The sequence below is a fragment of the Leiobunum rupestre genome, chromosome 3 (assembly GCF_980474605.1).
Source record: "Leiobunum rupestre chromosome 3, qqLeiRupe1.1.hap1, whole genome shotgun sequence".
NCBI classification, from domain to species: domain Eukaryota; kingdom Metazoa; phylum Arthropoda; class Arachnida; order Opiliones; family Sclerosomatidae; genus Leiobunum; species Leiobunum rupestre.
In genome coordinates this window covers 25326379-25349297 of record NC_143386.1, presented here as the reverse complement: position 1 = coordinate 25349297, position 22919 = coordinate 25326379, and positions in this window count along the sequence as shown.

The following is a 22919-nucleotide window of genomic DNA, read 5'->3' as shown; positions in this document are numbered from 1 at the left end:
ACTTTGACAAGTCTACGAGCAAATCGCTCGCGCAGAGAATATACCAATAAAACTTGTGTCTTGTGACGTAAGAGCAACATTTTAACAAGACAAGTCTTTATTTAATAAAATCAACTATTTTATTTTTTTAATTAAAGGAATGTTCTAAATTTAAATATGGTCTGTTAACGTGCTCTACGGCATGCTTTTAACGTTACTAGCGACAGGTGCCCCTAGCTTCTGATAAATCTGTTGGTGAAATTTAAAATTAGTCAATCTTACCTTACTGACGGCGCATTACTCCCGAACATTTTCTAATAGTATAAAACCAAACAAGTCGAACCAGCGGTTATATTAGTTTCACATCGATAGAAGATGATATAAGTTATCCCTTTTAAGTAACCTGAAATATGTTTGTTCCCTGCGTTGACGAGGATGCTATTTTTTGCGTACATGTAAGCGCTCCATCGGGATATTTCCAGCAATTTCAACGAGGTTCTTCAAAACACTAGGAGACCAAATCAGCCTTAGTTTTTTAAATATTTTTTATGGGTCGCGTGCATTCTCTCGCTCCAACGTCCGACATATTGCTACATTAATACCAAAACCCGGTGTCTCAACGGATTTAATTTGAGTCAAAAATATTTAAATATTAAAGGGTAAGTTGTATAAAGATTTTCAGAATAGAAACTCAACTACTTTATATTTTTCTTGTTCATTTGGTCATGCGATTTCCGAAAATGTCACTCACCGTAGTTAAGTTTATTTAATAACAAAATGAAATTTACGTGTAGCGCCCCTCTGCCGCTTTTATTTTTAACGATAATTTGACCGCGCCTAGTTTGTGACTTCATTGACTACGGTTTTTTTCGAAATTTTTCCCACTGCACCGGGTAGATTACATAGTTCCAACTATCCTACCAAGTTCATTCTTGTAATATCTTTATTAGATATGGCGATATCAATTTAGCGCGCTTGAAAGTATTTTAAAACCATGTAAACACCCACGTACAAAATTCAATAGTCGAATCTCATGGTTCTATGGGAGATTTTTCGGTTTCAGCCAAGGAATCAGTAGCACCTACATTTTGTATCCAAGTCTAAACTCTATGTTGGGGATAGCACCCGGTGATAAATAACGTGCAGTCAAAGACGTCAATCACCACGCTAAAATTCAAATTGTTTGGCGGTTCTATTAATTACTTCTAATTAACTACGAAACGGAAATTAATGAAACTTTATATTTGGGTATTTTAAACGAACGCGCTTCGTTTAATAACAAAATTGAGGCGGTAACGAATAATTTTCAATTTACTCCTTAAAGGCCGACTACATATTTATTCGGTTTACGCTGTTTCTCACTGGTAGTCGGCTGCTTGCATAGCACATGTGTCTCGCAGCGAGCCAGCTTCCAGTGAAAGACAGAGTAAACCGAATAACTATGTAGTCGGCCTTTAAGCCAAAATATACCTCTCCTCGGAAGAGTTTGCCCATGGAGAATTAACAGGAGGGCCGACTCAGTCTTCGGGCTAGGTAAGTTTATTTTGAAAGAATATGCTAAAGTCACCTGGCCGTCATATTGTACTAAATAGCGCGGCCAAATTTAGGTCATTTTCGCTAGGGTGGATAGAAGAATCTACTTCGTCTGAACATATTAAAATACAGGAGCGCACGCGATGTTCTTCAATTTGAACACGATAAACGTTATGTTATAACAAGTGTCACATATATTTTGGGTTAATTCACGGTCATTATGAATAAAATCACAGAAAAATATAATTGAAATTGGATAATGTTTACGATAATGTAACGAAAATTTTCCATGTGGATATTGGTTCCGTTGACTTTTTCGTAAAATGTTTGCCGTTTACAATCCCTTTTTTTTCATTTTAGAACAGAGTGGTCTCACCCCGTGAATGTAGTTAAAAGGATTTTACAAATTAAACCAGTTGGCAAGCCAAAATATACCTCTCCTCGGAAGAATTGTCCCTAGTGGTATTAATTTATCGAGATGACCCTTAAAGTTAGATCTCCACAATTCAGAGTTATTTACTTAAACCGTAATCCCAGTTCTATTCAGCCCGGTATAAAATTTTAATTATAATTAAAATAATTGAGACGAAACAACCGATTATAATTTATTCAGAATATTATAAATTAAGTAGTTACAACAGTGCGTTAGACGTACTAAAACAATGCACAATTGAATTTAACCCTTTTTACAGTACAAGCTTATCAGTTGAATATAATACGAAGCAAATTTTAATGAAAGAAATATCTACAGAGGGTATTTGTATTTTTCTCGCTTACGAAATAGTTGCCGCATCTTTATCGCTCATTTTATTTCAACACTCGCCCTTGATGAAGATACCGTAGAATAGCTATATTCTACATCTGGTAGTGGACGACTCGTAGACTTCCAGATGACGTTGTGACACAAATCGCATGAAAAATACCAATGCCGTTAAATTTCCAATATCATATAATGACTCGCACACCCAGGAAATCAATGACTACATTAGGAATCGTAGATATCCAAATATCCACACCAAATGTATTAACAAGAAGCAAAACCCTTACCATCAACAAAGCACATAGAGCCACTTGGCTAAATGACAACTCGTATTTCAATAAACGTTAAATAAACGCCTTTGCATTATTACAACTATGTTTAAGACGATAAGAAAACCCGTAAATAAATAACAAAAAACTAACAAAGTCGATCAACCACAGGTTCTACCCTTTAACCCTCTTATCTGCTGACTGCGCTAAAACAAGATTTGACCTTTAAAATTTCATTCGTAAAAAATGTAGACTTTAAAAACCATTAATATACTCTTCCGCTAAGAGTGATATTCCTACGTGAGCTGTGCGCTAGTAAAATGGCGCCAATTCTCTGTGCATCTAAAATGTATCAGGTTGCGGCTTAAAGAGTTTCAAGCTAATGGCCAAGTTACAAAACAATGTGATGCTAAATACATTGAAACATTTTATTTATAACAAAGTTAGCCTTGTCTCAACGTCACACACATTCAAAATACGCAGAAGTAACGTTGTACTACACCCAATGCAATATCAAACATTAAAGTAACAGATACAAAAACAAAATAAACATCTACGTAAGGTGTTTATAATCTTCCCACCCAAACAAATATTACATTTATTTTTATCCCGGTTTTACTGGTATTTAACGATCGTGGTTAGAGTAAATCTCTTGCACGCAGCAGACCCGGGTTCGATTCCCGGCCGGCGCCAATAAATCGCAAATTGACACTAAGACGAATACCGTGAACAGTTGGTGGGAATCCTGCCATTGGACGTTAAGAGGTTGCCATAACACTCAGCATTCGGTCCGTCCCAAAAGTCAATAAGAAGAAGTTGAACGCCCGTACAAACACAACAGACTCAACACCCACAACCGTCATAACACAAACACAACAAACTCAAATCCCACAACCGTCATAGCACAAACTAAACATTCACACCCTACTCATAAACATTACAATAACGAAATATCCAATCAAACTGAGTTAAAACTGTCGCGACGGCGAGCTTTAAAGAAAAAAAACCCAACCGCAAATTAATACGTTAACGCTCACCGTCGCACGATGGTTTTGCCAACCCTTCGACTTCGTTCCCTAATTCCTAGCAACTGCGAACGCAGAGATTTCTAGAAACAGCGTACGCAATGATTAAGCTTTGCACGGAAAATGCGAACGCGTTCACAGGACAGACAGACACACAGACAGACAGACAGACACACAGACAAGGTGATTGTATAACCCCTCCTAAGGGACTTTGTCCCCTCGGAGAGGTAAAAACTATGAATATACCACCTATCTGGTTCAGTTTCGGAATTAATGTAATTTAATAATGATATTTTTCCAATCTAACTGCGATGCATTGTTTAGGAAGTTGAAAAAAATTTCGGGTTTCCAAAATCCATGAGGAATATTGTAACGTCCCCCAAAGAAACACAGCCCGACCATTCAAATCCTCAAACAGAGAGAGGATTGTGCGACACTCCTCTCTCTGAGGTCCGCGCTCCGAATATAAGTAGAGGGGCTGCAGCCGGGAGTGGGCAGACGCACTCCAGTCTCAGACGATATCAACACATGGCTCCAACGTTTTACCAGAATCGCTACACTATCCCGCTGGCCCGCCGCTGATTGGCCGACGTATCTCGCCTTGAATTTGGAAGGCGTGGCGTCAACGTACTGGGAAAACATCCTAGTCACCACTCCTCCGGCTGATTGGGATGCCGCCAAAACCCTGCTCTTATCAACCTTCGGGATACCAGTCGATGTCGGTGCCATCGAGCAACGTCTCTTCACACGCCGGCAGGGCCCATCCGAACGCTACGAAATATATTGCGCCGATGTTCTTCACCTATGCAGTCAACTGGACCGTGCCGTCAACGATCAAGAAAAAATTCGTTGCATCATCCGGGGCCTTCGGCCCGATCTCGTCGAAAGCGTCGTACAGTCCGCTCCGGTCACCGTCACCGCCCTCGATGCTACCGTCAAGCTACTTACTTCTGCGAGAGAGGCCGCCGCCCGTAGCCGTGCCGCAGCTAGACTAACCCCAGCAACGCAAAACCGCCCCGACCCAGTCAGGATGGTACAATTTCAACCACACCTACCTTCCCGTCCGACGTTTCGTCACCAGCCAGCTCTTCTGCCACCGACACACCGCCCGACGTTCCCATCACTGAATCCGGCACAACTAGCTCTACCAGCAACGCCGCAATACCAGCATCAGCCGTCACCCCGTCGAGCCGACCAGATGCGGAGTCCCGACGGCCGGCCCATTTGTTTCAATTGTCAACGTATCGGCCACGTCTCTCGATATTGTAACTCGTTCCCGGTCCAACCAGTCAACTCTGCGGTTCCGGAAAACTACTAGGTGCGGTCGTGCACACCGATGTTACGACCGCTACATGTTTACTACCTACCTCGCCCAACGCTACTTTAATTCGCTGCCACATCAACGGATCTCCCGCTGAAACCCTCGTTGACCCCGGCGCGGCAGTTTCGGCAATTAGTCTGGCTTACGTCGAGTCTCATGGATTACCTGTCCAGCCTGGGCAAGTGCCGATCAAATCCGCCAGCGGCCACATTACATTCTCATCCGGTCGGGTCGACATCAATCTCCGCCTGAAAGGGACCAGAACCAAGTTCTCGGCACTCGTTCTTCCCAATTTGCCCGCCGATGTACTACTGGGTATCGACTGGTGCCGTCCCACCAAATTAGTCCTCAATTTCGGTGCCGACGACGTTCTCAATTTTCCGACTTCACCACCTGAGTCAACATACCCTGCCGCTACCCCGTTAGCCGACTTACCTGGATATCAGCCGTACCCGGACCTTTCTCCGATAGTCGCATTCTACGATATTCATGCTCCGATGACTCTTAAACTTTGGTCCGAAACGCTCCTGCCAATCAGGTTATCACGACCAGTTGCCTACGCTGAAGCTCTCCTTACGCCCAGTATCGAACTCCGCCGCAAAACGGGACTCTCCGCCCCGTACGCGATCTTATCAATGCGGTCTGATCTCGCCGCTGCCATCGGCAACCTCTCATTCGACGACCAAATCATACAACCTGGCATGCAAATAGGCATCATAGAGAACTTCGCAACTTCCGTCGCGGCAACCGCCGCAATAAATCATTTGACGATTCACGATTCCGAAGCTTGGCAACGTTCGAACATTAGTGCCGAGTTATCCGAGGCAGAACACAGTACCATCCAGTCAGTCTTGAAGGAGTTCGGTCACTGTTTCAAAAAAGCAGAAGATCCACTACGCAGCTCACAACTACCGCCACATACGATCGACACGCAAGGGCATCTACCAGTACATCTACCACCGCGACGTACATCTTTTGCAGAACGAGAACTTATTTGTGATGAAGTTCGCAAAATGATGCGTGATGACATTATTCGCCCATCCTCCAGTCCGTGGTCCTCCCATGTCCGACTCGTCGCCAAAAAGGATGGATCTCCCCGTTTTTGCATCGACTTTCGCTGACTCAATGATCTAACGAAACGCGATGTTTACCCCTTACCGAGGATTGATGACGCCCTCGATCGCCTGCACGGAGCTCAATATTTTAGCACGATGGACCTTGCGAAAGGTTATTGGCAGATTCCACTCGCCGAAACCGACAGAGAGAAGACCGCTTTTTGCACTCCAGACGGATTAATCGAATTCAACGTCCTGCCCATGGGTTTGAACAATTCTGCGGCCACTTTTCAACACACGATGGATGTCGTCCTTGCGGGATTGAAGTGGAACACATGCCTTGTGTATCTCGATGACATCGTAATCTTCTCCGAGACGCTTGAGACGCACATTGTCCGCCTCCGACAAGTCCTGGGTCGTATCAGCGACGCCGTCCTTTCCCTCAACGCCGAAAAATGCCGATTTGCTGGCCGCTCCATGAAGTACCTGGGTCACATAATCTCTAAAGACGGCGTTTCTCCGGATCCTGCGAAGACCAAAGCAGTCGAAGATTTTCCATCCCCGTCCAATCGCAAGGATCTACTGTCTTTCTTGGGCCTATGTTCATATTACCGACGATTCGTCAAGGGTTTTTCGAAAATAGCTCGGCCGTTAACCGAATTGACAAGTCCGCAGGCCACTTATCAATGGGGACCCGCTCAAGCCAAGGCTTTGACCACGCTGAAATCGCTCCTAACCCGACCACCAATACTTCGCCATTTCGATCCTCAGCTACCCACAGAAATTCACCCCGACGCTTCTAACAAGGGCATCGGAGCAGTCTTGTCGCAGAGAAGATATGGCGTCGAACAAGTTATAGCGTACGCCAGCCGCTCTTTGTCGAAACCCGAAATCAACTATTGTACCACCGAGAAAGAGTGTTTAGCACTAGTCTGGGCTTTAAAACAATTCCGCCCCTACATCTATTGTCGTCATGTCCTCGTTATTACCGATCATCACGCTCTCTGTTGGCTACAAACGCTCAAAGATCCGCATGGCCGTTTAGCTCGATGGTCCCTCCAAGTGCAAGATCACGACATGGAGATTATTCACAGAAGCGGCAGAAAACATTCAAACGCCGACTGCCTTAGCCGCCTTATTCCCGATGCTGACAGCGACAGCGTTACTGACGCTGGTCCGATTACCGCTCTGGTCGACCTCCCCGATGTGGCAACCTTGCAGAAAGCCGATCCAGCATACGGTCCCATCGTCACTTATTTGGACAACCCGACTCTACCAGCCACGATAACGACCCAACGCCGAGCTTCGAAGTATCTCATGACCGACGGTATTCTCTATCGCAAAACCCAAAAACGACCCCTACTCGCCATTCCTATCTCCCTACGCTCCAACGTGCTACGAGCTGCTCACGACCACCCTGCCGCAGGCCACATGGGATTCTTCAAAACGTTTCGCCGCCTATCCGAACGGTATTTTTGGCCGAACTGGCAGAAATCCGTCGAGAAATATATCCGGACGTGCTCCTTATGCCAAAGCAGGAAGACCCCCACTACTGGACCTCTGGGGAAATTTCAGTCACTCGCATGCCCAGAGAGACCGTTTGACAGAGTCGGTCACGCCAGGGGAACACGTATATTCTAGTATGCACAGATTACCTCAAACAGAGAGAGGATTGTGCGACACTCCTCTCTCTGAGGTCCGCGCTCCGAATATAAGTAGAGGGGCTGCAGCCGAGAGTGGGCAGACGCACTCCAGTCTCAGACCTAGTCGCGTCGCTCACGGAGCCGCTCTAAGTCAACGACCAGAACTACTTGACTGCTCTACGCAGCCGCCCACCGATCAAGACGTACAGCCGCCCGCCGACCCAGACGTACAGCAGCCCGCCGACCCAGACGTACAGCCGCCTGCCGACCCAGACGGACAGCCGCCCGCCGACCCAGACGGACAGCCGCCCGCCGACCCAGACGTACAGCCGACCACCGACCCAGACGTACAGCCGACCACCGATCCAGACGTACAGCTGCCAGCCGATCAACCCGTTCGACCTGCCCGCTACAGTCTTCGGCCCCGAACCGTGCGCCCAAATTATCGCGACATTTAACCTGTAAATAGACTTGAATAAAAACCTTTGGCTTTGGAACCAAACGACTTGTTTCAATATGTTCAGGCGTGAAAATAAAATACGTGAAATGAAATATTTGTAGTTACCCGTGTTTATTTATGTTTTTGGTATGATTGGATTTTCAACTATATTTAAGTCAAAGGTGTTTTATTTAACCATAATATGGTGAATTAACAATTCAAAACGCCAATTTACGATATATGTTTCCAAAGACGACATTAAAAATGCTAAAGTAAATCAAAGCGTCATAATGTCAAATGCAAGTACTGTTCTCGGGTCCCGTAGCCCCCACCGTTTTGTTCCCATTTCAAAAAACCAACTTAAAATGTATCGTATTTCTGCTGTTAATTTCAGCACCACAGTAAAGGTAACCAAATTTTCGGAAGAAACACTCACTCTAGAAGACCTCGACATCGGACCATATGTTGCGGCAGTCTATGACAAATACACAAAAATGTTTTTTCTTGGTATTAGTTAGATTCATTACTTTTAACAACAACGTCCGTATAAATTCCAATATAAATATTTAAATGTATATTTTCTAAAAACCCTCGACGTAAGCTTTCCACAAACACTTGTTAAAATGACGTTCTAAACACCTGTGGAAATTTTCATTAAAATCAGCCGACCCCTAGTCACTCCATGATTAAACGTTGGATGACCCATTTAGGAAATGTAATGCCTAGTATCACCTATGCTGTTGAGTTTTTTCAACGTTCACTATTGGGTTAAATACAATACACCTGTTTTAATTATCCCCATATTACTAAAGGTATCAAATAACTGTCAACTGTCACATGGATTTCCGAGCTTACCCTATGGACACCCAAACTTGCCCAGTGAGTATGGAATTCTGTAAGTATAATTATTTATTATGTTCGTTGTTTTTTTATATTTTCGTGACTTTGGCATTATTTAGTGGGATACTGAAGCGATAAAATAGTCTACTTTCTTTGTAGACGAAAAAAAAAATACATATGGTTAAAATGAAAATTATGAATCAATTTTTAAATTCAATTATTAGGACACCTTGTAATAGAGTGATCGAACTGGGTTTTAAATATCCGAAATGATGATAAATCGATTTGATTGTGTTTTTAGTGTACAGCAGAGACAACGATGCAAAATTGCGTTGGATGGGAGAAGCGAAAGGTGGGAAAAAGATCCCAAGTATCATAGTCAGATCGTTCGTCCAGAATTCTCAGTTCTTTATGGAAACCCCCATTCCTGAAGTGGAACACATCATTTACCCATCAGGTCAGTTGCTACTTTTAACCGAAACCCACTTTACACGGTTATCATTTTATCTGTTTTTATGGTGTTTCCACTCTTCAGGTTGACAACAGTGGTTTTTAAATGGTTTTTAACCGCTTTTTTTATTTTATTTGAAAATCAGGTTTTTTGTTAGTTAATTAACTGCAAATTGGTTCAAACTGTTTTGAAATCAAACTTAATACGAATAATAATAAAACTAAATTCGAAGTGTTTTAAGCTCTTCGTGTTATTTTATTTTGCGTAAAAACCGTTTCAATAAAACAATTTTCGAAAAATTATCTTAAAATGTTTAAAATGCATTGTTTTAAATACATTTTTAACATTTGAAATCTCGTTTTAACCTTTATGATAGCATCGCAAAAGTTGAAAGCATTGTCGAAATGCAACACGGAAAATGCGAGAAAACGAAAATATTGAAAGATGTTCCCGTATAAATCAGGCTTTTTAAATAAGGCATGGTACAAGTGTTTTGTTGCTACATCAACTGTTTCTTTCTGTATTTCCCCACTTAATTTTTATTACATGGCAAACGTAACGTTCACGAAGAAAGTATATTTCAATTTACAGTAATATTATAAATGGAATATTACACAAATCAACAAAATATCGTTAAACAATTGAATAAATTGGTTATTTAAAAATTCTACATACCAATCTTTCGCAGCTTTTGGATTGGAGTGCACTGTCTTCCTGGGTTCTCTTGTTTTACCCGCCCCCCCATGCCACATTTCACATGCCTTAGCAAGCATATGGTTGATTAATGTAGAACTTGATTGTTTGCAGGCAACACCACTGACCTGAGATGCAAATTGGTTTTTGTTCGCTACCTGACATCAACTTTGCTCAATACTTACATTCCTAGTTTTCTCACCGTTTGCCTGTCGTTCGTGTCATTTTGGTTGGACGTCAATGCCATTCCGGGGCGCATTACGCTGGGAGTCACCGCTCTACTCACCCTTTCGACCCAGATCGTCTCCGCCAGAAACATGTTGCCTTCGGTCAATTACATGACTGCACTTGACATCTGGCTCTTCGGATGCTTAGTTCTGGTTTTCGCATCCCTTGTTGAGTTTACCACAGCCCACACTCGAGCCAGATTTAACATGGTAGCTATTAAATATTTGCATATAGTATAGTATTTTAAAAATACTACTTCTGTTATTTAACAAAAAGAACGTTTGAAGACGTTCATAGGCACCCGCAAGGGTGCGGCTGTATCCAAACTCTCCATTTGATGGGCTATGAAAGCTCTAATAAATGTATGAAAATTGCCCCCCCCCGGCGCTCATGAAGGGGATAAACTATGAGATTCGGTACGGTCATATTTTTATGGTGGCCAAATAAAGAAGATATTGATATTTTCGCTTGAATTGGAGCTGCTAATTGGTATTTCCTGGACAGATTGTCGACCGTGTCCACCGAACCCTATTTAATTGGATTTCAAGAGATCATAGAAACTGATTTTTAGAAAGCTCTAGAAAGTTGTTTTTGAAATAGAGAAAAGGGTTTTTTTTATGTTATTGGACTTTCACTCCATTGAAGGAATTGAGGTAGAGACCTGGGAGGAGAGTAATGTGACTCTAATTGTTAGTCTAGCCAACCGTTTTCCATTTTTTAAGTTGGACGTTATATCAAATTAGCTATATTTGTAGAGCGTTTATAATTATTAACGGATTCTCCACCCATGCCTATATCACAAAAAAACTCTTATCGGTAAAATACTTAGTTTACGAGAAGGTTTCCTCGTGTATAGCCTCCGAAATTAAAAACTTATAATACAACAAAGTTTCTTCTTCAAACATCATTAGGACTGTTATTTATAAGACCTTTATCTTTCCAGAGTAAAATAACTCCCTTTCCAAAAGGTGTGGACACAAAGAACGACCATCTGAAAGAATTCCCAAAGGAAATAAAAATAGCCAATTCGACGAGCAAGGGAAAGACCATACTGCAGAGCATCGCGAAGAAATTATGGCCGAAAATTCAGACTCCTTTTGACATTGATCGCCTTTCTCGTATCATGTTCCCGATTATTATGACGTTCTTCGTGTCGCTCTATTGGCTGATTTTCTTGTTGCACACCAACAAGATATAACAACTGCATATACGAATACGAAAATAATTACAACGTTCAAATGAAATTTAAATTGTGTCCAAATTTGAGAACGTAAACATAATTTGGTACGTGTATCAGTTCAATATATTTGTCTGGCTTCATATTCGCTGAGAGACATTATTTGAACGACCATTCATTTTGTTAGACATCAGACGAAAGTAACGTTCGGAATAAATATAGTTGTTCGTGTCCGATTAGAAGCTCACCCTATACTGTCCATCAAAAAATACATTTACATTCAATTTTTGTGGGTCGCAATAGTTTAACAATTGTTTACACGACGGCTTAAGTTTTGGAGTTCTTAAATGGAATTATTTCTTTCTTGTGATCTTCTGGTATACTATTTCTGGTATGAAATTTCGATATTAGTTTTAGCCTGTCAAAATTGTTTTTATTTAAACAAACAAAAACTGCTATTTAAAATATACAATACTGTGTTTAATTTGGCGTTACTGTTTGTTTATGTAAGTAAGGTGTTTGTAACCTAGATAACGTTTTAATGATAATAACCTTGTTTCTTTTTTAATATATTGTTTATGTATCGAACCGGTTTTAACCCATATCTGTTCGAGTTCTGTTACGTTCCGTAGAATTGAGTACAGTAGGCAGTTTGGTTCCCAAATACTTTTTTACTCCTAACTTATGTCGTTTAAAATAAATAATACTTTGGTTTAATTTATTGCTTGGTTTACTTCATTCAATTTGCTATAAGTTTAAAACTGGAATAGGTTATGGGCCTAGCAAGCTTCCACTGCGCAACTGATATTACCGTCCAAACCATGGAAACGACTGAGTGAGTATCCGGAAAGCAATAAGTGTCTGACCATTCCTGTTCACGATGGATGTCTTCATCCGCACGACATTGAGAAACTGACTGAACCCGAGAACTGGAAACTGCCGGTCATTGACATTCTCACGATCTTCGATGTCTTCGACGTCGTCACTGGGGGGACCATGTGGAACCGTCAGTTCCGTCTCTATGGAAAGATGCAACAATACTCACCTACGCCGCTAGCAATAAGTGGCCTCTTGTACTACTTGAAGCCTCAGCTAGTCATCACTGTCAAGGAAGGTACTAGAGGTCGGGGACGGTTAATCATTATCCATGATTAAATGGATTTTTTCGCGAAAAGATTGTAAACAAGGAAATTTACCGGTTAATATTTCGGAAAATGATTAAAAAACATGTATTATTCGTAAAATTTGAGCTTTTGGCGTTTTTCCGATTAATTTTACAAATTTATCAAAAAATTAATCGAATAATACAGAAATATCAATTATTTGATCAAAACGTTTTACGAATAATTTTGAGAGCTTTATCTATTGAATAAAAGTTAACCATCCCCGACCTGTAGAAGGTACAAAACATGATCATCAATGGCGACGAACTGAAGGAGATGTGGGACAAACTGCAAGAGATATTCCCAGAGACTGCGAAAACTCCTGGCCCAGCTGATGCGAACGACTAATGAACCAGAAGTGGCCACGCACCTATCGTGGATGCAGCCACTGTGTGCTGACATGCTCATGACAGCACGAAAGGAACAGGGTGTGTCATTTGCCGAATGCATCGTAGTGACCTGTATTTTTCAGTCATTGCCTTAAGACGATTTTAGAGAATTCGGAATGCTCTAGGGCACCTTACCTGAGGAATAATTATAATAATAATCATCTAGGCTAACAATCAAGGCACCACCTTAGGTCTAAGTCATCAAGCAACTTTTAAAGTCATCAATTCCGGTGACTGGGTTACAATGAGTAGGAGGGTGGTGGCAAGAACTTCATGTCATGCGAGCCAAAATCTCCCTACACTAACTATTACTCAACAAGTTTTTATTGAAGGGGCAACCGAAGAGCTCAAGGGAAAACCCTTTAAACCAGTGGGTAAAGAACTAGCAAACTCAACGCAGAAAGAGTCGGTCCGAGTTTTCAACCAATACCACAAGCTGGGATCAAATCCGGCTCCTCTTGCTGCGAGTTGCAAATAATAAACCCCACCTACTACTAATGGGTCGGGCTACCCGAGATGACAACAGCAGTACACGAGGTAGCAGTAAGGCATGGCTGAGAAGAGGGACGAAAACGGTCCGCGAGATCTTACCTCAGGGGATATGGTAAGCCTTCCTAGGTCAAGGTGTGGATTCCTGGTACCTTTTCTACAATTGGACAAAAAAACGATCGATTTTCTTATGTAAGTTAAAGGTGCAATAACTGTACTTCATTTACAAACCCTTAAATTTGTCAATTCAATGAAATACAATTTTCCTGAAATTTAGCAAAAAATTGCAATATATTTAAATGGCAGAAATCCACTTTAAATATCCATAAGTTTCTGGAATTTCCACTTCAATGCCGGAACTTTAATCCAGAATATCACCGCTATGAATTCTTAAATGACATTTAAAGTTACATTTGAACGTGGTACTGAAACTACAAGTACTACACTTCAACAGATTCTGGTTTAACAAATGGGGTATACCGCGATAAACATAACGTATAGGTTAATTTCTAAACTATATTTCCGAGGTTATAGGCGAAGGCCTTTTCACTGGAATTAGTAAATTTGTGTCTTATTAAGGTGTCTGTACGCGAAAAGCTTTTTTGCTTTGATCGCACCGATAAGGTTTTTCTTGCGAATGCACTTTGCAGTGCCGTGCCAAATTAGGGACTCGAGGAAATTCAAGTTGGCAATGGTTGCAAATGTAAGGCTTTTCGGCGGTATGGATGCGTTCGTGAAGCATTAAAGTTCACGACATAGCCCGCTATACCGACGATGCTTCCCTGCAAAGCAGAGGCGTCCTTGATTATATCCGGTTAGGCTACGCGCACATGTTATTCGTGTGACGTCACCGTTGCGAAGTCTCTCGGTATTTCCCGCTTAAAAAATGCTATCGCTATACGATGTTGGTTTTATTTGTGTTATAAACTTATAATTCTATATTTATATATTTTTATTTTAAAGTTATTTACATTACTAGTTATTAACCTTGATTTTACCACTACATCTGTCTACATTTTCGTCTAAACGGTGATTTTTAAATCTAAACTTAAGCATAAGCTTCGCTTTATTATATGAAATGGGTTATTGTTCTTCCTATGCCTGTACATCTTCAAGCTCGACGCCGGGAAATAGTTTTTTTCGCTTTCCCCTTCAGTGTTATTCAAGAAATGGATGGCTAAAATTAAACGAAAGAACTTCGTGCCTACCGCGTCTTCACGAGCATGCCAATTACATTTTGAAAAGGAATGTTTTGAACCAATTAGTAGCGCTAAATTTTGTCAATCATTGGATTTACAGGTAACATTCTTCTGAAGCTAAAACCAGATGCTGTGCCCACAATTTTTGTATATAATCAACCTGAGCGAGAGACATTCAAAAGACCTGCGGCGGAAAAAAGTATAAGAAAAGAGGTTGTTAATCAGTTACTGATTGAACAAGTAGTGACCAATGAGACAGATGTTAGTTGCCACGATGAAAACTTATCCGGAACTACTTCTATACTACTACTTTGGAATTAATTATCCTGGCACAGTAATACAAAACTCAAGAGCACATACTGCAAGTCAAACTGACCCATTGAATATCGAACTTAAAACCACGCTTAAAATTCCAGGAAAGAAAACATTTAAATCTACTTATTAACAAACAAAGAAGAGTCAAAAAAAATATTAAAATCTATCAGTTTTGTAACTCTGAATTACAATTGGCTTTTAATGATTATGCAGGTATTCTAACTGATTATGAAGTTGCCGCAGCCATAGCAACCCAATGCCATATTGTAATTTCTGATGATAATTTAGACTTCGAAAGAGAGATACATTTTCTGAAACTGAGAGTAATGATGAAACTATACCAGAACCTAAAACTGATCATGACCTAGACTTTGTACCTGATACATTTTCTGAGTAAGAAATTTTTTAGAATGTCTAAAAACCTTTTCATTTTAATAACCATGTTTTTTATAGGTCTTAATCAGAATCGGACAACGAAGTGCTGCCACAACCCATTGAGCGCAAATATATTGTGTTTAAAAGCTGCTTGTTGGCTCTTTTTTCAGCTTGTTTAATTTCCAACCTCACTTGATGATAATTTAGACTTCGAAAAAGAGATACATTTTCTGAAACTGAGAGTAATGATGAAACTATACCAGAACCTAAAACTGATCATGACCTAGACTTTGTACCTGATACATTTTCTGAGTAAGAAATTTTTTAGAATGTCTAAAAACCTTTTCATTTTAATAACCATGTTTTTTATAGGTCTTAATCAGAATCGGACAACGAAGTGCTGCCACAACCCATTGAGCGCAAATATATTGTGTTTAAAAGCTGCTTGTTGGCTCTTTTTTCAGCTTGTTTAATTTCCAACCTCACTTGCATGGCTAAAGTTAAACGTACAGTAGGAACTATGGTTATCGTGGAGTCTTTTTGCTTTGAACGTCATATAAGAAATTGGAACAGCCAACATATGAGTGGACTAATGCCTTTCGGAGATTTATTTCCTGCGGCTTCCATATTATTTTCTGGAAGTCTCTCAACTACTGTGATAAACATGTTTAAATTTATCCAAATACCAGTCATTTCACTTCGAACATTATTTTGCTTTGGAAAGAAGAGGAAATCAAAATTGAATCAAAATGTAAATTGAGTGGGGACATGCATTAATTTGGAGGCGACGCGAGAATGGACAGTCCCGGTAAGTTAATTTGAATTTCTGGTTGTCTGACATGATAGTAACAATAATTATTGTCCTTTGTCTAGGTCAATATGAATCATACACGTTAATGGACCTAAAAACTGGAGAGATAGTAACATTTCAACGAGTGCAGTGTAATGAAGTAAAATCATCGAATGCAATGGAATTTGAAGGACTCAAAAGGTGTATGAAGGTCTTGGAAGAACAAGAGGTTTACCTAGAAACACTTGTTACAGATAGACACGTACAAGTTCGAAAATATTTGAGAGATAATTACCCTGAGATAGAGCATCAATTTGACTAAAGCATATAACGAAAGCTATTGACAAAAAGTTGATACAAGCGTGAAAATACACTGACTGTTACCTTATTGAAAAGTGTAATCAAAGCATCCAGAATCATCTACACTCGTCAGCCTGTTCTAGTCCCGGAAGACCACTTGAAAAGAGGGACAAGTAGTTAAGTTTGCTCAATCATGTTTCAAATAAGCATGAAAACCATTCTTTGCCTTATTTTAAAAATTTCCCGCATCAACCAATTGATGAAAATAAAAGGAAAAAGGTAATTTGAAATAAATCCAATTCATAATAATCTAGCTCAATTACTTAAAATACAACTCAATACAACTAGGTTCATTGGCTCTCCAAGATAGTCCGAAACACACGACTGTGCAATGACATAAAAATGGTATCCAGTGAAGGCCAGAGTAGTAGCCTGGAAGAATATCACTCGCAACTATTGAAAAAGGCCCCAAAAAATGACAATTTTTTTATGAAGGAATGTAATGCAGGTAATATTGAAATACTTCTACACCAAAGTAGGAAGACTTACTAATTTAACCCTTTTTTATTCTAGATTAAGTCTCGCGGCCCTTCACACTAACGAAAACTGTAAACGGGTAGAAAAAGAAACCACAGATGGCAACCCACAGTTTAGAGTGCGCTTTCCGAAGGCCAAGAAAGAGGAATGTGTGGTATCAATAATAAAGGAGGATGCTACCATGGACTAACAAAAAGTAAGGACGGTTCGCAGAGCAAATTTTGCGGCTTACGATCGTTAAATGTGCGCTCTGGCGGCGTTTCTTGGCATAACTGACAAACTGAGCCAAGGGGATGAAATCGTTGGAAGGGGAGGAAAAAAAGTTGAGAAACGTCACAACGTGTTTAAACGTTTTGTCTGTCCATGATGGCCCATACCTTAATTAAGCTGCCGTTATTCAAATATTTTTTTGAAATAATGAATTTTTCGTCGAATACATTTGAAGCTTTATTATCGATATCCCCGGAAAAAAAGAAGAGTAAAAACGATGAAGTAACTGACTCTGATAATTGTAAGTGAATGTTTAAACCAATGCTTAGTTCGCTTTGTAAAGTTTGTAAAAGGAAAAACCGTTAGAAGTTAGAACTCGTCTATTTGTCTCTACTTAAAAAAAGTATTTTTGCCGCGGAAAGATGGCAGTACCTTTTTCCGTTTTGACTCGGCTACCTTCAGTCGCGGAGGGGTAAAAAGGGGGTTGACTTTTAACGAAACTCTGACGAGCCTTTCTAAAGGAGATAGCCGCCTGCGAACCGTCCTTACGTTTTGTTAGTCCATTATGCTACATATGGCATTTTTCTGCAGTTCCAGCAAAATCTTTTGAAAGCGTACGTCTATGACTTTCACGAGTTTGGAAAGAATGCCAAAAAACGCAACAGGGAAGTTAATTAGTGTTAATGAGTTTTCTGAAACTGTCTATTAATTTATGATACACTGATTTACTTTACTAATTACACTGAGAGAAAAAACCCAAGTTTTAACAGGATAATTTTACAGGAACCGTCTGTATATGACTTGCACAGAATATTCCTGTGATTATTACTGTTATCCTTTAATTTAACAGAAGATATTTACATGAAACGTGTGTGTACAACTTGAACAGAATGATCCTGTACAAATTACACGTATCCTTTATTTTATACAGGAACATAAGAACATAAATGGCCTGTATTCTATAAAAATGGGTTGGTCTTGAAAAATGTACAGAAGGACATTGTAAAAATGTTCAGGAATATTTGCAGCTGAATTTATTACACACATCGAGAGTGTAAAATTAACAGTTCATTATGTAAAGTTTACTTGAGTAACAGATATTTACTTAAATGGCTAGCTTCAGTAAGATTAACATAGAAGTTCTTTAAAAACATTTAGCATATCTGACACTGTAGATATACTGGAATCCATTAATTCCAATTTACAAACTTCAAACGTATAATTCCTCGGAGAGCCAATATTTTTTGAAAAACTGGTTATTTCAGTACACAAATGTTTTAAACAGTTTTATTAAAATGTTTTAAACAGTTTTATTTATTGTTTTAATGCTTTGGGGGCGCCCCCCGTATGACCACCCTTAATCTACTTAATTTATGGCACCTGAACCACGTAAATTGCATTATGCATAATGCATGGTAATTTCTTTGATAATCCTTCACCCTACAGACCAAGAAGTGATATGGAAATGTTTTCGAAACCGACATTGTCCAAAATTATATTTTCGGGTGCACTGCCCAAGGCAGGGAGAGATAAGTGAGTGTGTATACCGATAAGGGGGCACCTGCGGGCGGGGGAAACGGGGGTGAAACAGGCCCCTGTAGGGGCCCCATTTTGCGTACATTTTCGGCAGGTCAAAAGGTTAGCTGATTTACGAGGTTAGATGATTTACGATGTTAGGTCAATAGGTTATCTGCCCCTAAGGCGGTGTGGACAACGATGTTATGCAAACAGCCGTTAAATAGGGGAAACGTGGGTGAAATCCAAATAGTTCAATGGGTCGAGCCTTTTGTGTATCTATTCATAACTATTTTCACCGACAAACACTTTCCCCGTGTAACATTATTTTCAAACACTTTTACGATGCGCAAAGCTATCCGTCTTACGGAATATCGGCCCTAAGGGGTAAAGGGTAGATAGAGGATGGCCCTTTCCCCCAGCGCGTAAAATAGACACAGCGGGTGTCCCCTCTCGCTAGCTAAAAGTGTCGTTTTTACATCAGGTGTGGATTCTTCGCGCTAAAATGGTTATAACAAACGATTGTTCCCACCAAAAATGTAAAATCCATCTCCGCTGTTCTCGGATGAGGACGTAGCCATTTAAGTTTTTATCAATTTTTATATTTTTAGCTTGGTGATGTATTCCAAAATTAAATGGTAACCACGTATGCGTAACAATTTCAAGATGCAAGATACTCGAGAAGGGTAAAATAGTCTATATTTAAAGTTAAAATGCGAAAACTATATTTGTATAGTCGAAATTTATTTTAACGTATTAAAATAAAAATTCATCTTTCTGACAAGAGTCTTACCCATCATACATACACCATCTAATCTGGAATCTATGTTTAACAATTGGAGGAATTCGTGTTTACGATAGGCTCTTTTTTAACGTAACTTAGTACATTAATTGAGTATTTTGAAATATTTTAATATCGGAATTTTTTTTGATGTATTAAAAGTAGAGTTAAGATGCTTTTATAGTATTTTCTATGTATTAGCATATCTGAACTTGCGGTTCAATTTTGGGTACATGGACCACTTACACGCTAATGATATTAAAATGAAGTTTAAAAATATTTCCATTTGAACGAGTCCCTCTTTTTATATCCGCAAAGTACTGAACGATTCTATCTTATGGATTTAAATAGTTCTAACAATAGTACAACTACAACATTTGAGAAAGACACTTTTCCCATTGTGAAAGTGGAATACAAAATAAGAATCACTTCAATTTAAAACGCACTTTAAATTTAAGTATAGACTATTTTACCATTCTCGAGTAACTCTTTTTTTTCTTTAAAAGCTGAAGAAATATTAGAAACGACATCAGTGATCAATTAATTGTTTCCGAGTATGACAGACGATTTTTGATATTAAAGAGTCATTTTTCAAAAGTAAGATTGTTTTCGGTTATTTTTTTTAAAGCTAGCTTAGAAATCACATTATTTTTATATATAATTATTTAGTTGTAATGTTAATTCTTAATTACTGGTAGCCTTCACTAGAAACTATTATAAGAATTATATATGAATTTATAACCAAGCGTGTATTTACCACTAGTGAATGCAATATCAGTCGAAGAATTGAAGAAAGACGGAATCACGTCATTATTAAGAACTGGTGACTACTTCTGTATATATTGTGACGGTTCAGTTTTTCATGTTCCAACTGTCGGAGGGCTAGCATGGTACTGTGACGGATACTCAATCTGTTTGAAGTACCGTAAAGCTGTTTATTTCCAATCAAAAAGAATTCTAAGTATAAAAATTCCTCCAGGTGTATTAAAAGCGTTACCACGCATATATTTGTGTTTAAATTGTGATATGTTAGGGACAAAGAGAGCAGCCAGTTCGTCATATTTGCGAAGTAACTGGTGGATGTTGTGTATTTCCAAAAATTAAAAAATAATAATAGTATGTGTGTGTTTTTCTATTATTTTTCCACCTATATTTGGCGTATTGAAAGCTATTTTAACGTATTGAACGTAGAGTCAGGGGTTTTTATAGTATTTTACTACCTATATTTACATTTTGGAAAGCTATTTAAACGTATTGAGCGTACAGAGTATTTTGCATTATTTATGGTAATAAAAGGTAATTATTGTAGAAAATAAAAGATATTTTAATTAAAACATTTCGGTGATCTATTTCAAAATTAAATGGTAACCCCGTATGCGTAACAATTTCAATATGCAAGATACTCGAGAATGGTAAAATAGTCTATATTTAAAGTTAAAATGCGAAAACTATATTTGTAGTGTTCAATTTAAAAAAAAATTACTTCAGCTTTTAAATAAGATTTTTTTCTGTATCTACCCTATATCATTTACATATTATTTTTATTCTAATTTAACCATAACTTTAAAAACGTTGCACGTCTGAATAGCTGTGTAGAGTACTATTAACAGAGATAAATATTTCTGGGTTCAGTTAATGTGATGATTCGAGTGAAAAATTTGCATATGTTAAAGTTATTGAATTGAAGGAACCTTCAGTGTTTTCAGAGTGATAATTAAGGGAAGTTGCCGTACAATATAGTTAAAAATTATCTTTTTAAGTCTGTGTCCACCCATTGATTATGTTAGGAAGTGAAAAAATTTCATTTAGCAAGCTTTTCTTAAATTTCGGTATCCACCCTGTATCATTTAAAAGCTCAAGCATTGTTTTTATCAAGTTAATTTAAAAAATATCTTAAAACAAGCTTCCCTAAGTCTGACTAGCTCTGTAGGGTAATAATAAAATAGCTAAATATTTTTTGGGTTTAATAATTGTGATGCTTAGTGAAAATTTTCCATATATTACAGTATTAGGTTGGCTAATTATTTTTTTCACCTGCTACCATTCTCAACGGGTGAACATAGAATAACAAAGATAATTGTCCAATATATTTAAAGCCAACTTTCCTTACATTTCACTATGAAAACACTGAAGCTTCTTTCAATGCGATAACTTTATTACATGCATTTTTTTCTCCAGAATTACGATTATTGAATCGAAAAAAAATATGTGACCACCTTAGAATTACCCAACACAGGTATTCAGAAGAGATGGTGTTCAATTTAAAAAAATTACTTTTTTTTTGATCCACCCTATATCAGTTATATAAAAACTGAAATTATTTATTTTTTTCAATTCTAATTTAACCATCACTTTAATAACGGTAACTTCCCTTAAATTTCAAACTGAAAACATTAAAGTTTCATGCAATCCAATAACTTTGACTTTTGAAATTTTTTCACTCAGAATCATCACATTAAATGGGAGCCACTCTGTATCGTAAAATTAAAAACTCAAGCATTGTTTTTATCAAGTTAATTTTAAACATATCTTAAAACACGCTTCCCTAAGTCTGACTAGCTCTGTAGGTTAATAATAAAATAGCTAAATATTTTTTGGGAGTCAATAATTTTGATTCTAAGTGAAATATTTGCATATAGTACAGTATTAGTTTGGCTAATTAATTTTTTTTCATCTGCTACCATACTCAATGGGTGAACATAGAATAACAAGGGTAATTTTCCATTATATTTAAAACCAATTTCCCTTACATTTCACTATGAAAACACTGAAGCTTCTTTCAATGCGATAACTTAATGACATGCAATTTTTTTTGCCCAGAATTACAATAATTGAATCGAAAAATTTTCCAACTCGGCTTATTACGCGGATAATACAGAAATATAAATTACTTGATCAAAACGTTTTACGAATAATTTTGAGAGATTTATCTATTGAATAAAAGTTAACCATCCCCAACCTCAAAGGTGGTATCGCGCTTAGATAGAAGACCCGATATGTTCTCGAATTCCGACAACGAACATAATTTCAAACTATGTTTTTTATATTTTTTATTTATTTCTTTTGTTTTGTTTAATTATATATATTTAAAATTGAAGCTGAAACAAATTTTAAAATAACTTTGGTTTCCCATAAGACATGCTACCCTCCCCACCTCGCAGTCTTGCGCGCGTGCGCTGATTTCCCCTGAGGGGACGCGGTCTGGGGCGCGGATTTCTTGGGGGGGGGGGGGGGGCGGTCTGGGGGCGCGTCGCGGTTAATTTAAAAATCAAATGAAAACATAGATTTAAGTGTTTTGCGCGGTTAATTTGAATTTGAAACATGGATTTGAGTGTTTTGACGTCATAGAATATTCGTTGTTAAAGTAACGTAGAATGGAAATATTTTTAAACTTTATTTTAATATCATTGTAGTACTTAAATATGCTTGGCACTTGACCCTAT